We start from the raw sequence: 6,580 nt of genomic DNA on the forward strand, positions 1-6,580 counted from the left end.
CAATTGAGTTGATGTTTTGCTATTTCAAAGACTGCGGTTTGTGAGCGTTTTTGGGAAGGCCTCCTGAAGCACACGTGCAAGTTTCCCTTGGATAAGTGGTAGGAAGACAATCGCCAAACGATGGCTTGCAGTGCAGACACACCCTTTCCCTTGGGCCCAGCCACTAGGCACCACACATTAAGAGGATATTTGTCTGTCCTTGTCCTAGACACGTTGTAGCGTCATGCTCCTATTCGATTAAAAATCTCATTGTTGCAGTTTTAAAATGAACCATCTCGGAAAAGAAGCACTGGCCGTCCCTGGGTGGGCTCGAACCACCAACCTTTCGGTTAACAGCCGAACGCGCTAACCGATTGCGCCACAGAGACCCAGTTACTCAGCTCTCGCCGCGGTGTGTACAGATTTCCGCGGAGCCGGCAGCGGCTTTCGCCACCCTCGGCGTTGCCACCCCAAGCACTGTCAGAGCAGCGGCGGGGCGCGCCGAGGAGGCGGCGGAAGCGGCCGGGGTGCCCGGCGGCCGTCGCGAGGGGAGAGGCCGAGCCCCGGCGCGAGGGAGGGGGCGGGCGAGGCCGCGTGACCCCGGGCTTCTCTGGGGACGAAGCGCGCCCCTGGTGGCTGCAGCGGCCAGCGGTCTGCAGGCGGCCCGGACTCGGCAATGGCTGCGCGCTGTGCCTGCTCTGCGGCGGGCACCCGGCCGGGCGCGCCACCAGTAACCGGGGAGAACCTGCCAAAGGGAGCAGGTCACACGGACAGAATACGACACGCTTGGAGGGAAGAACCACGTGCTGTACAGGTTGAAAGGATGGAGCGTCACGTCCGCTGAGGCCCCAGACTTCGGGGGCCTAACCCATTTTCTGGGTTGCTGCTATTGGCCCTTCTCCTTAGACAGTTTTTCATCTCATCACCTCTCACCCCATAAAATGCAACGAACATAGATAGGCTGTGTATTGGTGTATACTGTATGTATATCTGTGCTTCGTACATAAAAAGAATAAAGATTTTTGCCTCCTCCTAAGAACCAATTCGCACCCCATTTTGGGGGATATGACCTCCGTTGAGAATGCATGGTTTAGGGGACATCAAAAAAGCCTTATAGAGGGAGTGGCAATCAAGATAGCCTTTCAGTTTGAAATGGCCATTGAAGGCTTCTCCCTTTCCCTGACTTCTGAATTTTTTTTTTTTTTTTTTTTGAATCAGAGTCTTGCCCCGTTGCTGGAGTGCAACGCCGCGATCTTGTCTCACTGCAACCTCCGCCTCCCGGGTTCGAGCGATTCTCCTGCCTCAGCCTCCCTAGTAGTTGGGATTACAGGCGCCTGCCAGCCACCACACCCAGCTAATTTTTGTGTTTTTAGTAGAGACGGGATTTTGCCATGCTGGCCAGGCTGGTCTCAAACTCCTGGCCTCGTGATCCGCCCGCCTCGGCCTCCCAAAGTGCTGGGATTACATTACAGGCGTGAGCCACCGTGCCCCGCCAATATTTTTAGGCGCACAGTTCAGTGGCACTAAGTACATTCACATGGTTATGCAACTGTCACCGTCATCCATTTCCAGAACCTTTTCATCTTCTGAAACAGAAACTCCCTACCCATTACACAGTAACTCACGATTCCCCTCCTCTAGCCGGAACAATCACTGTTCTGCTTTCTGTCCCTATGAATTTGTCTACTCTTAGAGACCTCATGTAAATTGAGTCATACGGTGTTTTCCTGTGGCTGGTCTATTTCACTTACCATATGTCTTCAAGGTCCATCCATGTTGTAGCCTGTGTCAGGATTTCCTTCCTGGATAAGGCTGAACAAACTGCATTGTATGCAGGTATCGCATTTTCCTTTTCCATTCATCCCTCCATGAACATTTGGTTTCTTTCACCTGCAGCTGTGAACGTGGGTGTACAAATAACTGAGCTCCCCGCTCTCGGTTCTTTTGGGAATATACCCAGAGATGGAATAGCTGGATCACATGATTTTCCATTGGCTGTACCATTTTACATTCGCACCAACAGTGTACAAGGGTCCCTATTCCTATTCCTCCTCATCCTTTTTTTTTTTTTTTTTTGTAAATAATAGGCATCCTAATGGGTATGAAGTATCATCTCATTGTGGTTTTGCTCTGCATTTCTCTAACGATTAGTGGTGTTGGGCATCTTTTCCAGACACCGCTAATCTGAATTCTGTGGCCCTTCGTTCACTCACTTCCTCCCAGCAAGAGCCACCTCTGCTTCAGCCAGGAGGAAGCTGAGACTGATGGAGGGAAAGGGCCCAGGGGGCTTGCAGAGTGGGGCCTGCGCCATGCAAGGAGAGGAGAAGAAGGCGGGATCTATGAGTAGGACTATCTGGAGATCCTGGCTTCACAAGGTCCTTGCTTGTGTGCTGGGCAACTTTTGGAGCTAGTTATCTTTATCTTAGCTCTTGAGGCATGCGGTGCTTGTGAGCAGCCACTCTGTGAAGAAGGAATTGATGGTCTCCACCTTGGAAATATTGGAACAGATAATGCCGTCCGTATTGCAGTTTTAGAAGTTAACTTAAAATTGTGCTATTTTAATGGAATTTTGGATGCACTTTCAGTTTCTTCTTAAGAATTGCTGGAATTTCTTATGTTAAGTGTTTAGGTGATGATCTCTTTTTTTCTGATTCCTTTTTTTAAAAAACAACAAAATCTTTCAAATGTATAAGAAACAGACCTTTATTTTTCTGTAACTCCACAAAATTTCTGTTTTGATTCCCATTCTTTTGCTACTGTAAACACAATCTCAGTCAATTCAACATCCTGTTTGTGCCTTTCCCTGGAGTCATTTCCAAGTGCTAAGGCTTTGGTCCATGAGTCGCATGGGCACACTCATGGCTGGAGAGGGAGTTTTGCTCCCGGTGAAGGTCCTGGTGGCTCCTCTATGCCTTGATTGATGGAAAGGAATCTTATGTGAAGTTAGCTTTGTTGTATCAGATATTCCGTAAAGCCATTTCTGGAACAGTCCCCTCTGTTTATCAGACCCCAAGCTTCTCTGTCCTCATCAAGCCCACCTTTATGCTTTCACTTCACCAGACTTCATGTCCAGACTGTGGAATGAACAAGTGGTTATAAGGTTTTAGAGGCGCCTGTTGGACTAAATGGAAGGGAGAAAAAGGAAATAACCTTTAAGCATGCTCTTGATTCCTTAAATCCTATCTGAAAGTCTTAAGGATGTCTTTTCAGTCATATTTATTTGACAATATTATCTAATTTTCTCTATTAGCCCAAGCTCAGAGGTCTTTCTTCTTCCATATTCACATGGGTGCAATGGTTTTCTGAAAGGAAGATGGCATTACTAGGGCAGCCACATGTAAGTAATCACAGGTACTTATCAAACTACAAAACAGGGATTCCAGGAACTGAGTGTTTCTGTTCGTAAAATTACACTCTTGCGTACACGCTCCCACTAAAACGTCAGTTCGCTGAGGATGGAGGTTTTGGTCCCTTTCCTCCCTGCTGTAACCCCAACACTGTAGCAGGGCCCGGCACACAGCAGGCATGCAGGGACTATGCACTGAATCAATGAGCAAATGAAAACCAGGACCATGAAGTAAACTGGACAAAATAAAATGTGATAGAAAAGCTGAATTCCTAATGCATAAGGAGGACTTATCAATTGATATTTACAAAGTCTTTTTACAATTCAATTAAAGACAACATAAATAAAAATGGGGACAGGAACAGAAAATTCCCCCAAAGAAAAAAAATACATACATGGTACAGCCATGTGGAAAGCAGTATGGAGTTCTCAGAAATATTAAAATAGAACTATCATAAAATCCAGCAATCCCACCCCTGGGTCCATTTCTAAAGGAAATGAAATCAGTACGCCAAAGAAATGTCTGCACTCGCATGTTGATTGCAGTGTTAGTCACAACAGCCAAGATATGGAATGAACCCATCAGTAGATGAAAGGATAAAGGACATGTGATACATATATGCAACGGAGTAGTATTCAGCCTTAAAAAAGAAGAAAATCCTGTCATTTGCAACAACATGGATGAGCCTAGAGAACATACTAAATGAAATAAGCCAGGCATAGAAAGACAAATGCTGCATAATCTCACTTATGTGAGGAAACGAAAAAAGTCAAGTTAAAAAAAAAATGTCAAGCAGAGAATAGAATGGTGGTTGCCAGGGACTCTGGGAAGTAGCAGGGGTCAGGGTGGAGGGGAGGGAATGGGGAGAAGTTGGTCAAAAGGTACAAAGTTTCAGGTAGACAGGTGTAAGTTCTGGGGATCTATTGTACAGCATGGTGACTGTAGTTAATACTGTATTGCATGCTTAAAAATTGCTCACCAAAAATGTTCTCACCAAAAAATGATGTTTGGATATGTTAAACAGTTTGATTTAATCATTTTGATGTGTGTGTGTGTGTATACATTAAAACATCACATTATATACCATATACAATTAATATATATAATTTTTGTCAAAGAAAAAAGGCACCTGACCAATATAATCATAAAAGTTTAGTCTAACTAGTAATAAAAATCAAAATTAAATGAAATAAAAAATGTCTTTCCCCAAATTGCAAAAGAGAAAGAAAGGTAATACTAAAATACAGTGAGGGTGTATTGAGAAGACTGCTCTCACACAGGACCAATGAGAATAAATTGGAGAACAATGTGGTAATATACATATTAAACAATGTGTATGCCCTCTTGTTTTAGAAATTCTATGTTACAAATCCATCCTAAGAAAATAACCAGGGATGTGATCAAAATTGTAAATAGAGCATCACAGTATTATTTATAATAGTTACAAATAGGAAACAACCTGAATGTCCAGCAACAGGCAAAAATGATCAATAAATTGTGGCATATTTAAGCTGGGCATGGTGGCTCATGCCTGTAATCCCAGCACTTTGGGAGGCTGAGGCAGGAGGATCTCTTGAGGCCAGGAGTTTGAAACCAGTCTGGGCAACATAGTGAGACCCAGTCTCTACAAAATATTTTTAAAAATTAGGTGGGGCATGGTGGCTCATGCCTATAATCCCAGCACTTTGGGAGGCTGAGGTGAGCAGATCACCAGAGGTGAGGAGTTCAAAACTAGCCTGGCCAACATGGCATAAACCCATCTCTACAAATAATACGAAAATTAGCCAGGGTAGGTGGTGCATGCCTGTAGTCCCAGCTACTCAGGAGACTGAAGCAGGAGAATCGCTTGAACCTGGGAGACGGAGGTTGCAGTCAGCCAATATCATGCCGCTGCACTCCAACCTGGGCAAGACCCTGTCTCAAAAAAAAAAAAAAAAAAAAAAAAGACAGACAGAAAGAAAAAATTAGCTGGGCATGGTGCTGTACGCCTGTAGTCCCAGCTATTCCAGAGGTTGAAGATGGGGATCGCTTGAGCCCAAGAATTTAAGGCTGCAGCGAGCTATGATTGCGCCACTCCACTCCAGCCTGAGTGAGAGAGCAAGACCCTGTCTCTTAAAAAAAAAAAAAAAGTGATACGTTTTAAAAATAGAATATATTACTTATGTAGACATCAAAACCAAGGGATATTTAAAAACATAGGATGATGATAAAATGTAAAGTTCAAAGGTAAGATGGAGAGCGGAGAACTGTGTGGCACTGTATAATCTGACAGTTCGTAGTTGCATACTCCTTTCTGTGTGCTGGTGCTGCTAGAACACTTTGTACGCATCACCTCATTGAAGCTCAGCATCCCTAGGTGGCAGATATTATTATTATATTCCAATTTTGTCTCACGTTGTATAGGCGATGTGAGCCCCAATATGGGATGTGTGTGTGCACATGTGCAGTATTTGGAAAGTTCCGTGAAATATTATTAGTAGTTATCTCTGGGTGGTGATTTTTATTCCTTTTCCAGTATGTTCTCAAGAGTTTGCTGCAAGCAGTCTTTTGCAGGGCCAGGGTTGAGAGGCAGCAGCAGTTTCCCTAAATTACAGATAGAGGGAGGTAGGTGGTTATGCTTGGCCAGATCTTTGTCTAGGGGTGGAGGAGTGTCTGTGTGTGGGTAGGGACACCGGGGGGCTTTGTCAAACACAGTGGAACTGTCACGCTGGTCTCTCTTCTCAACTCGTTCACTCACCTGAGAAAAGGGTGTTTATGGGCCACGCACACTTCTGTGGGGGAATTTTACAAGGTGTGAATCGTCAGTGATGAAGTTGCTTTCATTTAAAAAGAACTGGAGTACCTGAGATTAGAGATAACTTCTGCCCTTTTAAAACATTTTTAAAAAATCTATTTGCACTGATTTTTTTTCCTTTTAATGAGTTGTTTTCATTTGGGTGAGATAACTCAATCTACAGGAGAATATTAAGACTTTTTTAATTTTAAAAAGTATACTTTCAGATACTTAATACATTTTGTGTTAAATGACAGCCAGCAGATATTGACTGAATTGAGCTGATGCTTCAGGGATCTCCCTTCCATTTAAGACTCTCCGAGAGACCATTCCTGACTGTAGGTCACTGTATTATTTTTAAATTTTTAATTTTTACTTATTTTATATATATTTTTTGAGACAGAGTCTCGCTCTGTTGCCCAGGCTGGAGTGCAGTGGCATAATCTCAGCTCACTGCAACCTCCACCTCCCGGGCTCAAGC

At 44.1% G+C, this 6,580-nt stretch overlaps 1 non-coding gene across 1 annotated transcript; it reads right to left on the reverse strand.

Annotated features, from left to right (window-relative positions):
• Nucleotides 1–294: 294 nt before the first annotated feature.
• TRNAN-GUU (transfer RNA asparagine (anticodon GUU)) lies at nt 295–368 on the reverse strand. The gene has a single exon. It is a non-coding gene; the product is annotated as a tRNA-Asn (tRNA).
• Nucleotides 369–6,580: the final 6,212 nt, after the last annotated feature.

The sequence above is a fragment of the Chlorocebus sabaeus genome, chromosome 3 (genome assembly GCF_047675955.1).
Source record: "Chlorocebus sabaeus isolate Y175 chromosome 3, mChlSab1.0.hap1, whole genome shotgun sequence".
NCBI classification, from domain to species: Eukaryota; Metazoa; Chordata; class Mammalia; order Primates; family Cercopithecidae; genus Chlorocebus; species Chlorocebus sabaeus.